Source organism: Lissotriton vulgaris, chromosome 8 (assembly GCF_964263255.1).
Source record: "Lissotriton vulgaris chromosome 8, aLisVul1.2, whole genome shotgun sequence".
Lineage (NCBI taxonomy): Eukaryota > Metazoa > Chordata > Amphibia > Caudata > Salamandridae > Lissotriton > Lissotriton vulgaris.
The window spans coordinates 1,355,746,476-1,355,769,561 of NC_141696.1; positions in this window are offsets into that span (position 1 = coordinate 1,355,746,476).

The following is a 23,086-nucleotide window of genomic DNA, read 5'->3' on the forward strand; positions in this document are numbered from 1 at the left end:
CTCACCTGCAGGACACCTGCCTTTATGCACGCCGAGCGCCTGGAAACTATCGCGCTAACCGCGCCGCCGGCAGAGTCCCCCCTCCCAAGATGGCCACCACAACGAGGCAATGGGCAGGGACCCGCGAAAAAACGCGGTGATCAGCCGATTAGAGTGGAGGTAAGGTGGCAGCAGTGCAAGTCAGCGAGTGGCCTATTTAAAATCAGGGGAAAAAAGTGAAATAATAAGATAAACAAAATGACAAAAACGGGGTGTCATTCACCCCAGTACAGAGATCTGGGCCTAAATCCATCGTTTTTTTGCACTCCACACCACCCCAGTTCAGACATGGCCATATGCAAATCAGTCTGACCCTGTGCCTCATGGGAACAGTCCTGCCCGAACTGCCAAGCCATGCCTTCCCTGGACCGGAAACAAGCTTCTGAGGACCGGTTTCTGGCATTCCAGCCGTCTTCAGCCCGGCTTGCTTGAATCCAGTGATGTGGAGTGCATGGGACTCACGTCTGAGCATACCAATCCCACTCGTAGTTCGGGCTGGACTGTTCCCATGAGGCATAGGGTCAAGGCTGATTTGCATATAGCCAGTGTCTGACCTAGGGTGGTGTGGAGTGCAAAAAAACGATGGATTTAGGCTCAGATCTTTGTACTGGGGTGAATGTAAGACATTGTTCTGCATTCTGTCCATCAACTGTGTTTTTTGCAATTTTCACCCCGAGTGGGCTGGGTATGCTCAGACGTGAGTCCCAGGCTCTCCACATCACTGGAGTCAAGCTATCCAGGCTGAAGAAGGCTGATAGCCAGAAACCGGTCCTTGGATGCTTGATTCCGGTCTAAGAAAGACATGGCTTGGTAGTTCGGGCTGGACTGTTCCCATGAGGCACAGGGTCAAGACTGAATTGCATATAGCCAGTGTCTGACCTAGGGTGGCGTGGAGTGCAAAAAAACGATGGATTTAGGCCCAGATCTTTGTACTGGGGTGAATTTAAGACATTGTTCTGCATTCTGTCCATCAACTGTGTTTTTTGCCATATTCTAGATACAGCATGTCTCAAAGAGACAGCGCATGTGCTACCTAGGCAAGACCTAAAAAACGAGTAACATGTTTATGTTGCTGATGGAGAGGCTGCTTGACAGAAGCTGGGGAAGGGGTGATGAACTGGAAACCTTTCACGTGGTGTCTGATTGTCAAAAAAACAAGTAACATCTACAAGGACCCAATCAGGCCTCGAGCTGCTAAGCTGAGCATGGTGAAGAAGCAGATGCGAAGGCACCCCTTAATGCAGCCAGTGATGATAGGCTGGCAGGCATGGTAGTGGCCTCTCCAAGGTGGTGGTGGGCCCAACAGACCTGTAAGAAGACAGTGCTAGGCACCCTACGTATTACTTTCAAGTTCTCTTTACCTTCTCTCAATTCTCACATGAAGAGCCACTGACCAAAGGACTGGATAAGTCCAACAGAAAGAGAGGGGTGAAGGGGGCTTTTTGTGTGTGTGCATGTGTATGTTTCATGCACCCAAGGAGCTGCAGCAAAGTGTCTGATGATGGGGCCACTTGCTATCCATTTTACTAAAATCTCTTTTATTCCTGCAAACAGTATAGCTTTTAAATCCTTCATTTAAATGATTTAACCAGACAAAAGGCATTACAATTCCAACTTCCTTGTTCAAGGAAGCCATTGATTGCATTATTGTAAGAACTTCAAATATTACAAAACAATAAACATAAATGAATTTTAAAAATCACTCATTGCAGATGCCCAGGCACTAATAAATATAGTACATCATAGAGCACCATTGCCAGGTTCAAAACAGGAATTTTAGAGTTTAATTGTGTCATGTTACCTTATGTCATATGCGAGACCTTCAGCAAGTCCCATCTTTTAGTGAACACCACTGTACATTCTTGGCCTTGTAGTTTTGTTTTTACCATTATTCAAATTTGATTAGAAATCCCTGTTTGCACAGTGATTTTTGATAAGGTGTAACAGATTTGTTCATACGTATGCTGACTCTACTGCTCATGCTCTACTTACTTGTTTTGCAGGTTAACTCAACTGCTGTAGGAATCTACCTCTTTTAGAGAGAGAGGATTGCACAGCCATGGGTGGATTAAAAAGTCTCATGTAGCCTGGGATGAATGTCCCTCGAGCTTTATGGGATAGATATCGAACAAGAAACCCAGGTAGATGTTCCTTGAGTGGCCTGGGCAAATGTTTGTGTTGGATATCACTACACTGTGTTAATATGACTTGTGAAGGTCACATGCAATGAGCAGCCCCACTGCACATTGGGACTTGGCAGAAGGCGCAGCTGCACAAAAGTTATCCTGCTAAATGGAGTCTTAGGAGTTTATTTGTAGGTCTTGCGTTAGGCAACACCTTTTGATTTTACTGAAATTATATATATGATATGCTTTATTACAGGAGCTTTATTACAGCCACCTCTCTTTCCATGGGTCGGTTGCTGTGTTATACACATCTTCCTACCACCCACTGCACAGCGTACAGCAAAGGGGAATGGGTCAGCCTACTTCAGTCACTGGTTGACGTGACTTTGAGTAACTGATTTTTCTCTTTTTCCAATGAGCACATCTGCACAAAAGGTAGCACTGTGCAGTGCCAGTATTTTTGTTTTTACATTATAATTACTTTAGTGTTGCCATCGTGTTTAGTCAGATCCTTAGGTGAAAGCAGGACCTTTCTACCAGATGTGAGCACAGGCTACATTCCATGCTTCATCAGTTCCTGTCTCCTGCAATGTTGTTGTAAATTCCTTTTGAAGTGGCCTTTGTTTATCCTTCATTTATCTGGCTGGTAGTATTTCACATTGGCTGAATCAGTTATCCGTAATGGTCTTAAAAAGTTATTTATAAAAGATCTCTAAACATTTAATATATATTCCAACAATACATTGTGCTCTATGTAACTGAATTTCATTACAAACAACTCTGCTACTGTACACGTTGTATAGCACACATCTGGCCGTATTTCAGTATATTGGAGTCGATTTATTTTCTCATGTAAATATATTTTGCATTTCTATATTAGAATAAATTTCACAATCATGTAATTTTGTGTGTATTATGTTTGCGGAATTTTTTGTGTGTACTCCAGACATGTCAGGATTAAGATATTATACAGCATTACAGATTTTATTCTCTTTTTTATGCATGTAGTACACAAACCAAAAGCTTCAACATGTGAATTCATAAGTGGACAATTCTTCAGAGCATGTTTATTCTGGACTCAATTTCACCAATGGTTCTTTAATATACTTTGCCCAGGAAGAAAATCAGCCTTTATCAATTTTAATTTGCAGGACTTGTAACACTTTTTTGTAAATATATTTCCTTCTTTCTCTGTTTCTATCTTTACTTCTTCCTGTCTTTGTTTCTGTTTTCTTTTCTTTGTCCTTCTTTTTTCCTTCTTTCTTGTTTTCTTTTGCCTTCTTTCCTTCCTTCTTTCTATTTTCTTTCTTTCCTTCCTTCCTTTCGTTCTTTTCTATTTCTCTCTATCCATCATTTCTTCCTTCTTTCTTTCCTTATTTCTTGCCTTCGTTTCTTTCTCTTTCTTTCTTCCTTGATTTATTTCCTTCTTACCTTCCTTCTTCCTTTCTTTCCTTATTTAATCCCCATTCTCTCTTTTCCTTTATATTTTTTCTTTCCTTCTTTCTTTTCATCTTTCTCTGTCTCTTTCCTTGTTTTTATCTTTCTTTTGTTCTTTCTTTCTTTCCTTTTTTGCTTTCTTACCTTCCTTCCTTTTTTCCACTACACTCTATCCCTTCTTTCAACCTTTAATTTGTTCTTGCTTTTATTCTGTACTACTTTCTTTCCTGCATTACTTTCTTCTTTCTTCCCTTCTTTCCATCTTTTCTTTCATTCTTTCTATCCTTTCTTTCTACACTTTAATTCTTCCTTTCTTTCTTATTTCTGTTTCTCTCTTTGCTTCTATTTCTTTCCTACCATCTTTCTTTTCTCCCTCATTCGTTCCATCTTTCCATCCTTTCTTTTTCTTTCCTTCTATATTTTCTTTAATTTCTTCTATCTCGCTTGCATTTTTTCTTGCGTTCTTTCTTTCCTTCCTTCTTTTTCCTTCCATCCTTCTTTCCATCTTTCTATCCCTTCTATCATTCTTTCTTGCTTTTCTTCTTTCTTTCCTTTTTAGTTGCTATCTTCCATCTTTCTTTCCTTTTTTGAGTTTTCTTTCTTTCTCTTTTCCTTTCCTTTCCTTCTTTATTTCCTTTCTTTCTTTCTGCTTTTCCATATTTTTATCTGTTCTTGCTTTCGTTCTCCCGCTTTCCTTGCTTCTTTCTTTCCTTCCTTCTTTTTCCCCAATTTTTTCTTTCTTTCTTTTTTCTATATTTCTATCTTTTCTTTTGTTCATTCTATCATTCCTTGCATACTTTCTCTTCCATTTCATTTTTTCCTTCCTTCTTATTTCCTTCCTTCCTTCTGTCTGTCTGTCTATCCTTTCATTCCTTCTTGCTTTTCTTCTTACTTTCATTCTTACTTACTATCTTTCGTTTTTCATTTTCTTATTTTCTTTCATTTGTTCTCTTTTCCTTTCTTTCTTGCTTTCTTTCTCTCTCTTTCTTTCCAATTTTTTTATCTTTTCTTTCAGTCTATCTATCCTTTCTTGTATTCTTTCTTTCTTACCCTTTTTTCATGCTCTTTGTTTCCTATCTTTGTCTTTGTTTCCTTCCTTCATTGTTTCCAACTTTCTATTCTTTTTTACCCTCTTTCTTGTTTTCCTTCTTTCTTTTATTTACTGACCTTGCTTTCTTCTAGTCTTTCTTTCTTTGTCTCTTTCTTTCTTTCTCTTCCTTTCTTTCTTTCTATCTTTCTTTCTTTCTATTTTTCTTTCTTTCCTTTATTCTTTTTGTTTCATTTTTCTATCCTTTATTTCATTCTTGCTTTAATTCATTCTTGCTTTCTTTCCTCCTTTCAATCAATCGGGGTTTATAAAGCGCAACTACTCACCTGAAAGGGTCTGAAGGCGCTGGGGGTGGGAACTGCTGCTCCGTCGAAGGCGCTGTGGTACAGTCGAAGAGCCAGGTCTTGAGGTCCTTCCTGAATCAGGGCAGTGACATGATTGTCTGAGGTAGAGGAAAGGGTTTTCCAGGTCTTTGCTGCGAGGTAGGACAAGGATCTTTCTCCAGCTGTGGTCTTGCGGATGCGTGGGATGGTAGCAAGTGCCAGTTGGGCAGAGCGGAGGTCTCTGGTGGGTGCTTGGAATGCGAGGCTGTAGTTAAGGTATGCAGGTTCCACGCCGTGTAGTGCTTTGTAGGCGCGTGTGACATTCTTTCTCTATTTTTTTCCCTCCTGCCTTGTTTCTTTCTCTTGCCACATTTCCATCCTTTCTTCCATTCTTTAAATTGTTTAATTCTTTCTTTACTTTCTCCTGCTTTCTTTATTTCTTTCATTCTTTCGGTCACTTCCTTTCTTTCCTTCCTTCCTTCCTTCTTTTTCACTCTTTCTTTCTTTCCTTTTTCTTTTCTTCTTTCTTTGCTTCTTTTCTTTGCTTCTTTTCTTTCTTTCTTTCTTTCTGTCTTTCTTTCTTTCTTTCTTTCTTTCTTTCTTTCTTTCTTTCCTTCTTTCTTTCTTTCTTTCTTTCTTTCTTTCTTTCCTTCTTTCTTTCTTTCTGTCTTTCTTTCTTTCTTTCTTTCTTTCTTTCTTTCTTTCTTTCTTTCTTTCTTTCTTTCCATATTTCCATTTTTGCTTTCATTCATGCAATCCTTTCTTGCATTCTTTCTTTCATTATTCCTTTCTCCCTTTCCATTGTTCTCTTTTCTCTCCATATTTCCTTCTTTTTTCATTCCATACTTTCTTTAATTTTTTCTTGCTTTTCTTACTAGTTATCTTCTATTCTTTCTTTCTTGTGTGCTTCCTTTGGTTCTTTCTTGGTTCCTATCATTAGCACTTTCCCGCCGACGTCTTGACTCGTCATCCGCAGCACTTAAAGACTTGCATTGGCTGCCCATTTCTCAGCGGGTTGAGTTTAAAGCTTTATGCTTGGTCTTCCGGGCCCTTACTGGCTTGGGACCGCTGCCCCTACAGGAGATGTTCTCTTGGTACATCCCTACTAGATCTCTCCGCTCTGCTTCAGCCAACTTGGTAGTTGTCCCCAAGATCCAGAGAAAGCGGATGGGTGGCCGTTCCTTTGGCTTTACGGCATCCAAGTTGTGGAATGATCTGCCACTGCCGCTCAGATGCTTAGAAGACCTTCTCTCCTTTAAAAAAGAACTAAAAACTCACCTGTTCCCTAGGATAGTGTAGCTTGCTGATATAGTATTGACTGTGTTTCAGGTTCTGTTAGATCACAGCGCCAGGATGCCCGTTGGGTGACAGGAGCGCTTTATAAGTGTGTTATACATACATACATACATACATTCTTTCTCTTTTTTGTTATGTTATGTTATTAATACTTGTAGAGCGCACAGCTACTCAACAGAGTGTCCCGGCACTAGAGGCTGTAAGTGAGTGAGACGGCTGCCAGAGCAGGTTCGGCCAGAGATTATTGCTGGAACAACCAAGTTTTGAGTTGTTTCCTAAAGGTCATTAGGTCAGTGGTCTGTTTGAGAGTTATCAGCAGACCATTCCAGATACGGGCCACCTGCACCTGAAAGGTGCGACCCCCACTGCGGGAACGAGCGAATTTGGGCACAGTGATCAGATGTTGGTGTGACAATCTTAAATTTCTGCCAGGAGTATAGTAAGTCACCAGATTCCTGATGTAGTGGGCCCCTGTGCCAAGGAGCGCCTAAAAGCCAATACATGAGCCTTGAAATGAATTCTGCTGCGGATGGGTAACCAATATAGGTTCTTCAGGTGGGAAGAAATACGTACTTTGGGGCCCAGCATAAGGATGGCCCTGGCTGCCATATTTTGGACACCCTTGAGTTTATTTAATAAAAATTCAGGGAGACCCGAATATAAGACATTTACATAATCCAGTCTCAAAGTAATAAGAGCCTGGACCACTGTCTTTCTATGTGGGATCGACAGGAGAGGAAGAAATCTCCAGAGCATTTTCAAAATGCCGTGGCAGGTACCTGCTACCGACTGAACTTTGGTTTTCATGGCAAGAAAATCATCCATTTTTACCCCAAGATTTTTCACAACGCCCGCTGAGGCCTTAGGGGGAGACATGTCGGTCGGCCACCATTGTTTCCATGTATCTTGATGAAAGATACAAAATGAATACCTTCGGATTTCTCCGGGTTGCATTGTAGCTGGTTGAGTCGAAATCAGACAAAAACTTCCCTCAGGCACTTATTGATCTTCTCTCCATCAAGATCCTCACCATTCTTGCATGTGAACAACAGCTGAGTGTTGTCAGTGTAGGATATAATTGCTGCACCACATCTTCCACCAGACGGGCATGGGGGGCCAGATACAAGTTAAACAGCAGTGGGCTCAAGATAGAACCCTGAGGGACTCCGACTTTCAAGGGGGGGATGCAGGCCACACAAGGGGGAGACCAGACCTCCTGGCTTCTGTCCTCCAGAAAGGAGGAAAACCATATTAACACTGTGCCCTATTTTTTGTCTTTTCCTTCATTCTTTCTATCCATTCTTGTATTCTTTCTCTCTTTCATTTTTATCTGTCTCTCTTTCTTTCCATCACATTCTTGTCTTTTTTGTCTTTTTACCCTTCCTTCTTTTTTACTTCCTTTATTTTTTCTATTTTTCTATTCTTTCTCTCTTTCTTGCTTTCCTTCTTTCTTTCATTCTGACTTGCCTTCTTGCTTTCCTCGTCTTTTTTGCTTTCCTTCTTTCTTTAATTCTTTCTTGCTTTCTTTCCTTCTTTCCTACTTTTTCCCTCTTTCTTTGTTTCTTTCTGTAGGTTAATCTTTTTTCTCATTCTATCCTTTCCTGCAGTCCTTTCCATCTTCCTTCTTTCTTTCCTTTTTCTCTCTCTCTCTTTCATTCCTGCTTTTTTCCTTCTTTCTTTTCTTTTTTTCTGTCCTGCCTTTTTTCTTTCTTTCCTTCTTTCTTTCTTTCCTTCCTTCATTCTGTTTTTGGTTTTTTGTTCATTCTTTCTAGCTTTCCTTCTTTCTTTCATTCGTACTTGCTAGCTTGCTTTCTTTCCATCTTTCATACTTTCTTTCTACCTTTTCATATTTCTATATTCCCTTTCATTCTTTTTATCCTTTCTTGCATTTTTCCCTCCTTCTTTCTTCACTTTCTGTTGTCTTTGTTTCCTTTTCTTTTTTACTTACTTACTTCTTTCTATCCTTTCTTTCTCTCTTTCTTTCTTGCATACTTTTTTCTTTCTTTCCTTCTTTTCATCTTTCTTTCATTCTTTCTTTCTCCCTTTTCATCGTTCTTTCCCTTTTCTTTCTTTGTTATTTTTCTTTTTAATGTTCCTTCCTTTCTTTCATCTTTCTATACTTTCTTGAATTTTTTTCCTACTTTTCTTTTTTTCATTCTTTCTTGATTTCATCCCTTTCCTGTTTTTTTTTCTTTCATTCTCGCCTTCTTATCTTGTCTTCTTTCTTGCTTTCTTTCTTTTGTGCCTTCTTTCTCAAACGCATGAAGCTGGCAGCCAATGGCAGAATGATTAGCTTTTTTAGGTCTCTATTAGTCAAGGCTTTTTGATTTTGCTAAAATTATGTGTATGACATAGTTAGTTATAGGGGTTTTCAGCCACACTTCATCCACTTTTTCTGATGCTGGTCCATTCCCATTTTTTATCCAACTCACTCAAGCATGCATCAAGAGGCAACGCAGTAGCCCACTTCTTCCATTGGCTGACTTCACTCTGAGTTACAACATGCTGTCCTTTCACAACGAGCACATCCACATACAAAGTAATTTGCTTCAGTGCCAGGGAGTACTATGATAATGTGTGCTTTTTTGAGACCAATAACATTTTTGTGTTTGTTGCATTTTTTTTTTCATTGATGAGCACCCACCAGTTTCCCGAGCAATAAAGGTTTGCAAAAACCATGACAAAACAAAACAAGAATTGCCTAAGGGATGCAGGACAACACCAGACCTTTTGGCATTGCCAATGCTTATTACCTTAAGAGATGAGAGGGAATATGAACTCTTGTGTGGATGTGAACTAGCAGAGGAGTGACCCTATGCTAACATGAAAGTGGCCCAAATGTATTTAAAGCTCCCCGGCCTATTAAGTATGCACTGTGGTGAATTATTTGGCATGCACCTTGATCTTAGTGCACAGCTGCTGCCAATTCTCTCACTTATGTGAGAGAAGGAGTTCCTTGTAGAAGTAGAATATGGAAAAGATTGTGGACATATTTCCAGCCACTGTCTTGTGAGAATATGTGTGGTCTGTGTCTTAGTGTTGGGATAAGGTGATGGATTGCAACTCATTTGAAGAGTTTATCTAACCTTGCTTTATCTGCAAGCATCCTTAATCCACTTTACCATCAGATTAGGCGTTCCCATGTCAAAGGCCTCGACAACACCACTCCGCAACATTCTCAACAACCAGCCAGATCAGCAATAAGAACCCGCAAGAAACTAACACCTGCTCTGACCTGGTGTAAAGTCGGACGACAGCCTGCACCACAAAAGGGAGCCCAGCCCAGAGCCACACCTGAAGGGCAGCAGATGCCATGGAGCCAACGATCATGCAGCTGGGAGCCCCAACAGGACCACAACACACACCGCCACCCTCACTAGTACCTCCCCTCCCCGGGCATCTCCCCCCCCCCCGGCAAAGACATGCCACATCAACTACACGAAACATGGACCAAATAATCAGCCTGATGTCACACAATCACATTTGGTGACATGCATGTGTCGTCACAAAAATTAGCAATGCACATTCACCTTCGAATTATGTATTCAAATATACACAGAACAGAAATGTAGACACATGGCGGCTCTCCTCGGTGCAATCTGAAGGGCACAGCCTGCAAGACAAAAATCAAGATGAGAAGGTGTGACTTGCGCTCATCAAAGGACAGAGAGAGAGCGAAAGAGAGAAAGAGAGATACAGAGAGAGAGAAAGAGAGGGAGAGAGAGAGAGAAAGACAGAGAGCGGGGAGAGAGTGAAAGACAGACAGAGAGGGGGTGAGAGACACTGATAACAGAAGAGATGGACAGGGCGAGAGAGTGCCGGCACTGCACATCCAGGCTTCACTGCTCACCTGCTGACACCGGTGTGACTCCAACCACATTCCGGTATGTAGTGCAGTTCACCAGGCCCCACATCTGAAGCAGATCCATCATCTGAAACAGAGTCCAGATACATGAATGGCAAAGTACATACAATTGCACCCAACATCATCACCTGTCAGCCCTTGCGCACCCTGGCAGATGCACCCCAGACCCTCCCACCGCCCAGTGGTGCATGTCCACCCCTGCGCACCCAGGCAGATGCAACCAAGCCCCTCCCGCCACCCAGCAGTGCAGGCCCGCCCCTGCGCACCCAGGCCTCACTGCTCACCTTCAGCCACAGGTGTGTCGCAATGAGGGCCCACCACGTGCCGGTGCAAGCCCCAAGCCCGGAGCAAATAACGGAAGAAAAGAAACTTTAAAGTCTGAAAGAGTCCAGCCAATGCCACGAACTGCTTCTGCGCAAACTATAGATTCTCTGACGTAACAGCAGGGATGAGCAGTAATTAAAATTACCTGACGAAACAGCAGAGATGAGGAGGTATTAAATTTACTACAACTCCTGGACCGATTCCGGTACTACAAAATAATATTGCCTTAAATAAAGAAGATGTTTTAAATAGTCCTGAGGAAGGTGTTCCAAACAAAGAAGCACCGAAACGCGTCGACAAACTTTTTAAACTGTATTGTTTTTTGATTATGTATTATGTTATGACAAATTGAGTGGATTTATGTAAAATGTCCTTTTGAGAAAATCTATATGATTTTGTTTTTAAAAAAATTGTGTATACTGAGTATATGAAAGAAACTGTTTTTAAAAAAGAAATAATAAAATATATTTAGATACATCAAATGTTATGTTTTGACTTAAATGCAATGTTTTGGGGGGCTGTTGATACAATTGATTAAAACAAATGTTATTGTTTACCTAGAATCTAAATACACAGAAAGGAATTCTCTTTTTGGTTACTTTATCTCCCGGTCCTTTCTGGGTTAAGCAGGGAAAGCTCTCTCTTTTTTTAACTATTCTCGGAGTCAGCCATGGTCCGTTTGTAATGACCGGATTCTCAGACCAAGAATCACCCACGCACCTAGATACAACCAATCCGGCCAAAACGTAACACCATCCCTTCCCGGACCCTATTTACAATGGTTCCTGAATACTTACCCGGGAATGGGGCACTCGCAATATACAAGCTCATATCATCAAAAACACTGCTAGATCTAAGGGATTACTAAGAATAGTCACTAATAACTACGGAATTCCATGTCCCATTCTATGATCTTACCTTATAGCCCCGCGACAATCTGGCCCGGCCTATTCTACCCTCCTTCTCATGGTGGAGAGCAGCTCACTCTACCACACCAACCACAATTGGTGTTCTCATTAAAGCCCTATCTTGAGCGATCTCATTACACACCATCCCCAATCGGTACTCTCACTAATGCCCTATCTTGAGCAATCTCATTACACACCAATCCCAATTGGTGTTCTCATTAACGCCCTATCTTGAGCGATCTCACGGTCTGAGTAATACCTTCCTCTCTCTCTCTCTATTGGGAAAGTTTCTTTATAACTAATATTTACTGGGAGTCTATCTTATATAAATTGTTATCCTTCATGTGATAGATAGGAGATCCGATCCTCTCACACAAGGACTGCCAAATTGTTACACTTAAGAATTATTCCCTGACATAAAACTCACATCAATCTCCCGCATCAGTTACCTGTAGGAAGGTAATCGCCCATCCTTCCATACGCTGGCACCTGGCTGTAAAGAAAGGTTAGCTTTATCATAGAAACAATAATCAAGTATGTGTTCGTTACAAACTGGGGTCCCTTTATTACACAATAATAGACAAAGAAAACATTATATTATAAAGTCACAATACTACCTAATAATCTAAGCATAGCCTGAAAAGTAAAGGAAAGAATTAGTATAAATACACTATAATAGCAGGATAGACTTCACCTTATAATTACGGAGTCCGGTTCTAGCTGTCATCTGGGTCCCTCTCTTGGCTGTGCCTTGGCTCATCTCAGATTCTACTCTGCACCCACGGATACACGTCTGCACCGCTATGCCCCTTCAAAGCACTGGAACCCTTCTCCCGTCTTCTTCTTCTCTTTGTCTCAGCTCTGCACTGATTACTTTATACTGGCTTCCTCTCTCCCACGAACTGTCTTCTCCTCCAGACTTCAATCTAATGATATAGTTTCAACCGCTCTGGAAACCATCTGTTCAACTAACTTCTTCACTCTGATTATTCTAACTCCGACATTTAACTATCTCCAACTGCTCTAATAGACTGGCTCATGATGTAACTTCAGTCTCTCCAAAAGATCATCATCCTTCGATCGTTCCAAACTCCAATTGTCATCTGCAATTTCAACTGTCAACTGCCGACTGCTTTCTGCCTGCCTCTCCTCGCTACACCTCGATAATATAAAGAGCTCCTCGTTCATGGAAATTTCCAGACAGTAACCTGCCGCCCACCAGATTCCTGTACCAGGCTCTGGGCCTCCGACGCTCCCACAGTGGCCAACTGTTGTTTCGTCTAAAACCCGAGCGCTGCTTACATTCCTCCGATATGGGCCAGCTCTGACCGGTTCCTCTCCAGTGAACAACAGCTCATAACTAAAACATCACTTTTGACCTACAAGCGCCTCGAGCAGCCGAGGCAGGACAGGAAATGGAGTCTCTCTCGTTCGGGCCCTGTAGGCCCGAAAAAGATGTAAGAGACGCATAGCTCTATCTAAATACATAAATAAGCACTACCAATAGGTAATATAGTATCAGGAATAAAGGATCTACCCTCTAATCTAGGCCTTCAGGCCCGAAAATGATGAAAGGACATATTATTATGCCAAAGTCAATAGGCTAATCCTAATAATAGGCTAAAGATAGGGATCTATCCACTATACTAAGATGGTAGTAGACTAAAGTCACCATCACTCAGAAATAGGACAAAATATCCGGTCACTACACTTCACCCTTGACTTTTGTCAACTAACATCTGTCAAACTGAGCGAACATCTGATGAAGAATAATAAGAAACAAAACTGACAGACCTAGACATAGTGTGTGTTCTAAAAATTTGAATTAAGGAAGGGACACATTGAATGCAACAACAAATAGCAACTGAAATAGAAACAGCTATCAAGACACCCCCAACACTTGACGCAGGGAGTGCAAATCGGGCAACCAATTGAAAAGCCAATCAAACCACCCTTGATCTATATGTTGCCTAACTTCTCCAGTTAATTCATGAAGTTCATCAATATGGGACTGGATGGATTTAGAATGGTCCGACAAATTAAAACAACAAAGGCCCTCAAAATCTTAGCATCCATGACCATGTTTAAGTAAAAGGTAATCTATTGCAGCTCTATTTTGTAAAATGCCTCTACGCTCACCTTGAGCATCTAATAAAAGGTCAGATAAAACAATAGAAGTATGGTTAATAGATTTGACCATCCAGCAAGCCAATTTTCCGATTGATTTAGCATTGTTATCAGATAATGCAGGAACACCTAAAATAGAAAACGCCAAACTAAGATACTCAGATGGAGAAAATAAATGTAATGAGGAATCACAATTTGCTTTCAAAGACGGGGCATCACGTGTAGTTCGGGAAATAACATTAGGATGTGAAGAAAACATTAATAAACTCAATCTAGTAATAGCACAAGGACCTCCAGTAATATTAGCAGGAATATAGGGCCAAGATGAATTGCCACATGAAAATAGTCATCCAGAAGGTAATAGCACCATACAATAGTGACTAGGGGTAACTACAAGACGCCTACAAGTCATATTATTTCTAACAGAAGTACATGATTTAGATAGTCTTTCGAAACATAGAGTTCTTTCATGGGCAGTAAATGAAGTAACATTTTTCTGTCTCAATTGAACGCACTTACCTATGATTTTAGGATCACAGGTCATGAAAAAGAAAGATCACCCTCTGTAATATTGTAGGTCATTATTTGGGAATTCAAAGGGGGTTGTAAATCAGGCAAAACCGTGCATAGAGCACAGTAATCATAGGCCGCAAAATCACTAAAAATTACATTGGGATGAGCATTTGATAAATTAAAAATATGGGCAAGTGTCTCCATGGAAGTTGGGACAGCAACCAAGCAGGTCGCTAGAATATCAGTCACCGAGCGCATGGGGTCAAACAGAAGTGATTAGAGTTAATTAGTCTCGTGGCTAGAGACGACCATAAATTGGATGATGAATCCCAGGACGCAGAAGAACGACGTCTTCGGTTCAAGGAATTATTCCAGTCCTGGGGGCTCTCCCGTCTCTCGGTGCAGCAAGCCAAAAGGAGTTCAGCGACGACACTTCCGACAGCAGCAGTCCAAGCGATGGTCTAGGAGAACGGGATCAAATAACATTTATCAGCTGGGACAGCTTCCCAGCTATCTTGCCCTGGCCTCATTACTATAACAGTATTGTCCTTACCAGTTGCAATTATTTCAGCCTGTTCAGGGGGATTTTTAGGTGACTGAACCTACACTCTCGCTCCGGGATTATCAGTGGAGCCAAAACCCTTTTTTCCTCGTACAGATAACAGAGTTGGGGCAGTACCTTTTTGAATCTCACCACTGAAAACGGGCATAATTAGCAATTGAGCAACTCGGTCTGCTTTGTGTATCAGTAAATCAGAATCACCACTGTTTAATAGGATCACTTTATTCTCTCCTTGATAATCACTGTCAATGACACCTCTGAGCAACTGGATACCTTTTAAAGCCAAGCCAGATCTCGGGGCAATTAATCCAAAACTTCCAGCAGGTATTTGGACACCAATGCCGGTCTCCACAATAGTAATGTCTTCTTTCTTTAAAGTAATGGTGTTTATAGAATGCAGGTCTAGGCCTGCAGAACCTAGGGTTGCTCTGCAAGGAGCCAAGGCTCCAGGGGAAATTTCCCAATACAACACTGTACTCTCCACTGTGTTAGGTTTGGCATCAATAGCTGGAGGAAATAAACGCATTAATGGGGAAGCAGAATTCAAATAAGCACGATTATTCAAAATTAACAATGCATCAAACAAATGATCTCTCCAGTTCTTATAGTTGTCATTTGATAACCTACGCAATTGATCTTTCAGCAAACCATTCATTCTCTCCACAAGGCCTGCTGCCTGTGGATAATAAGGTATATGAAACACCCATTCGATGTTGTTCTCCACACAAAATTCCTGCACTAGTCTGCCTTTAAAATGAGATGCGTTGTCAGATTGTATTTGAAGTGGAACACCATAGTACAACATGATTAACTCTAACGTTTTAATGGTATTTATCTGAGTAACTCTCTTACAGGGAAAGGCCACTAAAAGACCACTGAAAGTATCTACAACTGTACAAACATATTGACAATTTTTACTCATGGGAAGAGGACCTATATAATCTATTTACCAAATCTGTGCAGGTGATTTTTCTCGATGCAATTGACCTCTTACAATTTGGGGCACTTCTCTCTGTCTAGAATGCTGACATACGGGACAATGAAGTATAACGTCTTTAATCAAATTGAGAGGAATATAAATTCCTCGGTCAGCAGCCCACCTGCTAGTGATTCTTTCTCCAAAATGTCCTGACTTCTGGTGGGCCCATTTCGCCAATGCCGCCAAATCAAAATCTTGTTTGTCCACCATTGCCTCAGAAATTTTAGCTTTCTCATCTGCAATTTGGTGAAAAAGTTTATCAAGGGAATCTACATGTGTGTGTGCATCAACATGAAAAACTGTCACGTTACTCTGAGGAAGTAGTTCCCAAATCTCTTGCCATAAATGTTTACCCCAAAGCTCCTTAGAATGCAGTTTCCAGTTATGAGAATACCATGTGGGTAACCAAACCGCTAGACCATTAGCAGTGGACCAAGAATCAGTAAAAATATGACATGTACCAGGCAGTTCTTGTTTCAAAACTTGATAAACAGCATATAGTTCGGCAAATTGACTACTCTTTCCTTCACCTGTGGTACTTAGCAATTTCTGTGTGATAGGATTGTAAGATACTGCTTTCCAATGCCTCTTCTCTCCAATATACCACGCTGAACCATCCGTAAACCACACATGTTTTCTGTCCTCCACGGACAAATCATCAAATGGCTTACCCCACTTAACAGGGGATTTCTGTACTATAGATACGGAGCAATCACTTTCTGCCTCTCCTAACGGCGCCAGCGCCACTTGCTCATGTAACATCGCAACACCCTTTTGTCCGACACGTGCTCTGTCTTGTATATACCATTTCCATTTAATCACACTTGCTTCTTGAGCGCGTCCAATCCTATGAGTTTTTGGTGAACTCAAAACCCATTGCATAATAGGAATTTCAGGTCTCAAAATCACATCATGTCCCAAAGTCAGTTGCTCAGTATCCACCAGAGCCCAATAGCATGCAAGTAACTGTTTCTCAAATGGTGTGTAACGCTCACCAGCATCAGGTAACTTTTTAGTCCATAAACCTAACGGTACTTTTGTTCTACCTTGTTTTTGCCACAAACTCCAATTCACATAAGGGCCTTGCACAGACACATTCAAATCCACATCACCATCACGTACGGGCCACAAATCCAAAGCATGCTGAATCGCTTCTTTCGCCAAATCAAATGCATCTTGCTGCGGTTTATTCCATTCAAACACATTCTTTTTACGGGTAACTTTGTACAAAGGGGTTAATATCTGACTCAAATGTGGGATATGTTGACGCCAAAAGCCAAATAAACCAATAAATCTCTGTGCTTCCTTTCTGTTTTGCGGAACTGCAAATTCTGCAATTTTCTGTTTTACCTGCGGAATCACTTCTCGATTCCCTTCATGTCAATTAATGCCTAAAAATTTTACACTTTGTGCTGGACCTTGCAGTTTGTCTGGATTAATTTCCCAACCTTTACTTTGCAAATGAGCTACAATTAAATCTAATTGGTTCTGAACTTGTTCCTGTGTTTCACCTTGAATCAAAATATCATCAATGTAATGACACACCTGTATTTGTGAGCTTATCGGTACTTCAGTTAAATGTTCTGCCACCAGCCGGTGACAGATCGTAGGACTATGCACATAGCCCTGGGGAAGACTTCTAAACGTCATTTGACGTCCATTCCATGTAAAACTGAACTGTTCTTGTCACTCAGGGGCAATCGGGATGGAAAAGAAAGCATTAGCAATATCAATAGAAGCATACCAAGTTCCTGAATGTTTTTGAACTCTCTCAATTAAAGTAATAATGTCAGGCACTGCAACAGTCAAAGGGGGTGTATGTTTGTTCAATTTGCGATAATCAACTGTCATGCGCCAAGAGTTATTACTTTTGCGCACAGGCCATACAGGATTATTCCAGGCAGAAGTAACCGGAGTTATAACTCCTGCATCCACTAAATCCTGAATTGTAGCACTGATCTCTTCATGCCCACCTGGAATGCGATACTGTTTCGGGGAAATTACTTTTGTAGCTTGGGGAATTTTTACAGGAGGAATTCTCAAACGACCAACTCTCACAGACTTTGATGATATATAATTCCTGTCTCCAAATCGAAAACATCCGTCATCTAAATATAATGTCATACCTTTCAAAATGTCGATTCCAATTATATTATTCAAGAAGGGGTACTACTAGTACAGAATATTCTTTTCGGGGAATTCTACCTATTTTCATTTCAACATTAGCTTGTACTGCAGGAGTTTCTTTACCACCTAATCCAGTAATTGTGAAAGATTGTCCTTTAAATTTCTTTGGGTTTCCATAAATTAAAGTGGCCTCCGCTCCTTTATCTACCAATGCTCGGGCCTTCTGTATGTTAGGATGTCTCCAAAAAATTTCAATATCTACATAGGGTCTATTATCTCTGTGAGCCCAATTACGTACCGGAGCTTGACCTATTTCCTAGTCATTTTTATTGCGTTCCATCGCCCAAGTCAAATCAGGATAGAGACTTTCAAATCTTTTAGGTAGTGTCACCTCTCGTTCATACTTATTTCCCTCACCAAATGGATTTTTGTCATCCCACAAAGTATTGTGAATTTCGCTCAGAAAATCTGTGTCGTCTATCTCTCATTCTCAGTTCAGGATATTCATCCCTCTCCTCTCTATGTCTGCTTTCAAAATGCTCATCTCTCCCCCTCTCACTCTCCCCCTTTTCCTCTCTCTCTCGTTCACAATAGGGAGACACATCTCTCTCAGTCCATCTTCTGCTATGCCTGTCAGATTGATCACAGTTTGTATCATCAGCACTGTCATTAGAATATTAATGATCATAATCTTGTTTACGTGCTCGCCTAGCACCTTCCTTTCTGTCTAAGCCACGTTTGCGGAACATGGCCCACAATCGATTATACGGCTCACCATCAATATCTTCTCTTTTCAAACCATCAGCCAACAAGGCGAGAAACATGTCACGTCTAGTAAATCGATAATTACCACCAGTGCGACCCTTGGGTCTGGATTGTCTGTCCGGTTTAAGCCACTCACCCAATTCACCAAGCTGACGCACAGCCTCAAGCACAAGAGACAAAGGACTGCCAGTTTGATTAATCAACAATGTCATCATAACTTGCTTATAGGCAACAGGGGCGGATCGAATAATTCTATTGCGCACAGAAGAAGTTAATAAGCCATCCATCAATCTGTCAGACGTGCTCAGAAAAATTGCAGTTTTCATCACCTCCTCTTTCAGTCTCTGCGAGGCATCTCTTAAAGTATACCACGGCTTATCATTCAAAGGCCAATCAGATTCAGTAGGATATTTGTGATTACAAGCCTCCGTCGCTAATTGAAGCAAACTAATCTGTCCAGCATTATTAAAATTCCGAAAATGGTCTTGCACAGTAGAATCGGAACTGAAAGAACAGAACTTCAGCGCATCTCCCATATCCAACATGATGCCAGCAGCACCCAACTCAAAAAGAAACACCATCCATGTAAGCAAGGCCTCACCAGGCCGTTGTCAAAATCGATCCAAAATGTCACTAACTTCCTGTTTTGTAAAATCTTCCACACTATCTAAAGGAATCCCATTGGGATTGCCAGGAGCCTGTTGTAATTTTCTCCGAAAGACAGGATGTGCAGAAACCTCCGCACGATCATCACATTTACACTGATTGTTAGATTTACAAGAAGCACAAGATTTACAGTCACGTTCAGTACGAGAAGATTCACGCCTCTCATTCTCCTCAGCCGAGGAGCCAGACTAATTTGAGTCCCAGATATTGCCATCCCACTCATCAGGGTTCCAATCGAGCCCTGCTTTTGCCACAACCAGACGCACTTTCCTTTTATTGACCCGACCACGTCGATGTCTGTATTTGTATTTAGCAATACAAACTGCAGCTCTTTCTGCAATAGTCTGGTATGTATCCAGTTTGTCGGCAAGCAATTTATTCTGACATCTCAAAAGAGTACAAGCATTCTGCACTTCAACAAACTGTTCTTCAAAGTCTTTGCATTGACGCTGCAACTTCACAAACTTCTCATGTACAAGCCTGTACGCATACCACAAAATCCAACCTCTCCGTCCTAATATAGGAAGCTCCTCGCCCTTCACAATCGGTGCTTTCTGTAAGCAAGCAATCACCTGAGCCGGATCCGCTGTTTCCAGACAAGAATTCCAGCTCTCACTCAAACCAGTACAATCAGCCCATTCATGAGCTAGCGCCTCATAGGCGTTGATTCCCATCCGGGAATTTCAATAGGCAATTTAAGAGTAGATTTCGACTTTCTCAAAAACATTGTATCAAAATTAGAAATATATACAGAAATAAACAAAAATATACAAAAGGAACCTCCGCACACGCCAAGCGCAAACCAACAAGATGAAAACAAAACGCGCTACAAGGCTTTCGTAAACGGTTCGTGACGCCAAATGTAAAGACCGGATTCTCAGACTAAGAATCACCCACTCACCTAGATACAACCAACCCCGCCAAAACGTAACACCATCCCTTCCCGGACCCTATTTACAATGGTTCCTGAATACTTACCCGGGAATGGGGCACTCGCACTATACAAGCTCATATCATCAAAAACACTGCTAGATCTAAGGGATTACTAAGAATAGTCACTAATAACTACGGAATTCCATGTCCCATCCTATGATCTTACCTTATAGCCCCGCGACAATCTGGCCCGGACTATTCTACCCTCCTTCTCATGGTGGAGAGCAGCTCACTCTACCACACCAACCACAATTGGTGTTCTCATTAACGCCCTATCTTGAGCGATCTCACTGTCCTAATAATACCTTCCTCTCTCTCTCTATTGGGAAAGTTTCTTTATAACTAATATTTACTGGGGGTCTATCTTATATAAATAGTTATCCCTCATGTGATAGATAGGAGATCCGATCCTCTCACACAAGAACTGCCAGATTGTTACACTTAAGAATTATTCCCTGACATAAAACTCACATCAATCTCCCGCATCAGTTACCTGTAGGAAGGGAATCGCCCATCCTTCCATACGATAGCACCTGGCTGTAAAGAAAGGTTAGCTTTATCATGGAAACAATAATCAAGTATGTGTTCATTACAAACTGGGGTCCCTTTATTACACAATAATAGACAAAGACAATTGTCATCTGCAATTTCAACTGTCAACTGCCGACTGCTTTCTGCCTGCCTCTCCTCGCTACACCTCGATAATATAAAGAGCTCCTCGTTCATGGAAATTTCCAGACAGTAACCTGCCGCCCACCAGATTCCTGTACCAGGCTCTGGGCCTCCGACGCTCCCACAGTGGCCAACTGTTGTTTCGTCTAAAACCCGAGCGCTGCTTACATTCCTCCGATATGGGCCAGCTCTGACCGGTTCCTCTCCAGTGAACAACAGCTCATAACTAAAACATCACTTTTGACCTACAAGCGCCTCGAGCAGCCGAGGCAGGACAGGAAATGGAGTCTCTCTCGTTCGGGCCCTGTAGGCCCGAAAAAGATGTAAGAGACGCATAGCTCTATCTAAATACATAAATAAGCACTACCAATAGGTAATATAGTATCAGGAATAAAGGATCTACCCTCTAATCTAGGCCTTCAGGCCCGAAAATGATGAAAGGACATATTATTATGCCAAAGTCAATAGGCTAATCCTAATAATAGGCTAAAGATAGGGATCTATCCACTATACTAAGATGGTAGTAGACTAAAGTCACCATCACTCAGAAATAGGACAAAATATCCGGTCACTACACTTCACCCTTGACTTTTGTCAACTAACATCTGTCAAACTGAGCGAACATCTGATGAAGAATAATAAGAAACAAAACTGACAGACCTAGACATAGTGTGTGTTCTAAAAATTTGAATTAAGGAAGGGACACATTGAATGCAACAACAAATAGCAACTGAAATAGAAACAGCTATCAAGACACCCCCAACACTTGACGCAGGGAGTGCAAATCGGGCAACCAATTGAAAAGCCAATCAAACCACCCTTGATCTATATGTTGCCTAACTTCTCCAGTTAATTCATGAAGTTCATCAATATGGGACTGGATGGATTTAGAATGGTCCGACAAATTAAAACAACAAAGGCCCTCAAAATCTTAGCATCCATGACCATGTTTAAGTAAAAGGTAATCTATTGCAGCTCTATTTTGTAAAATGCCTCTACGCTCACCTTGAGCATCTAATAAAAGGTCAGATAAAACAATAGAAGTATGGTTAATAGATTTGACCATCCAGCAAGCCAATTTTCCGATTGATTTAGCATTGTTATCAGATAATGCAGGAACACCTAAAATAGAAAACGCCAAACTAAGATACTCAGATGGAGAAAATAAATGTAATGAGGAATCACAATTTGCTTTCAAAGACGGGGCATCACGTGTAGTTCGGGAAATAACATTAGGATGTGAAGAAAACATTAATAAACTCAATCTAGTAATAGCACAAGGACCTCCAGTAATATTAGCAGGAATATAGGGCCAAGATGAATTGCCACATGAAAATAGTCATCCAGAAGGTAATAGCACCATACAATAGTGACTAGGGGTAACTACAAGACGCCTACAAGTCATATTATTTCTAACAGAAGTACATGATTTAGATAGTCTTTCGAAACATAGAGTTCTTTCATGGGCAGTAAATGAAGTAACATTTTTCTGTCTCAATTGAACGCACTTACCTATGATTTTAGGATCACAGGTCATGAAAAAGAAAGATCACCCTCTGTAATATTGTAGGTCATTATTTGGGAATTCAAAGGGGGTTGTAAATCAGGCAAAACCGTGCATAGAGCACAGTAATCATAGGCCGCAAAATCACTAAAAATTACATTGGGATGAGCATTTGATAAATTAAAAATATGGGCAAGTGTCTCCATGGAAGTTGGGACAGCAACCAAGCAGGTCGCTAGAATATCAGTCACCGAGCGCATGGGGTCAAACAGAAGTGATTAGAGTTAATTAGTCTCGTGGCTAGAGACGACCATAAATTGGATGACGAATCCCAGGACGCAGAAGAACGACGTCTTCGGTTCAAGGAATTATTCCAGTCCTGGGGGCTCTCCCGTCTCTCGGTGCAGCAAGCCAAAAGGAGTTCAGCGACGACACTTCCGACAGCAGCAGTCCAAGCGATGGTCTAGGAGAACGGGATCAAATAACATTTATCAGCTGGGACAGCTTCCCAGCTATCTTGCCCTGGCCTCATTACTATAACAGTATTGTCCTTACCAGTTGCAATTATTTCAGCCTGTTCAGGGGGATTTTTAGGTGACTGAACCTACACTCTCGCTCCGGGATTATCAGTGGAGCCAAAACCCTTTTTTCCTCGTACAGATAACAGAGTTGGGGCAGTACCTTTTTGAATCTCACCACTGAAAACGGGCATAATTAGCAATTGAGCAACTCGGTCTGCTTTGTGTATCAGTAAATCAGAATCACCACTGTTTAATAGGATCACTTTATTCTCTCCTTGATAATCACTGTCAATGACACCTCTGAGCAACTGGATACCTTTTAAAGCCAAGCCAGATCTCGGGGCAATTAAT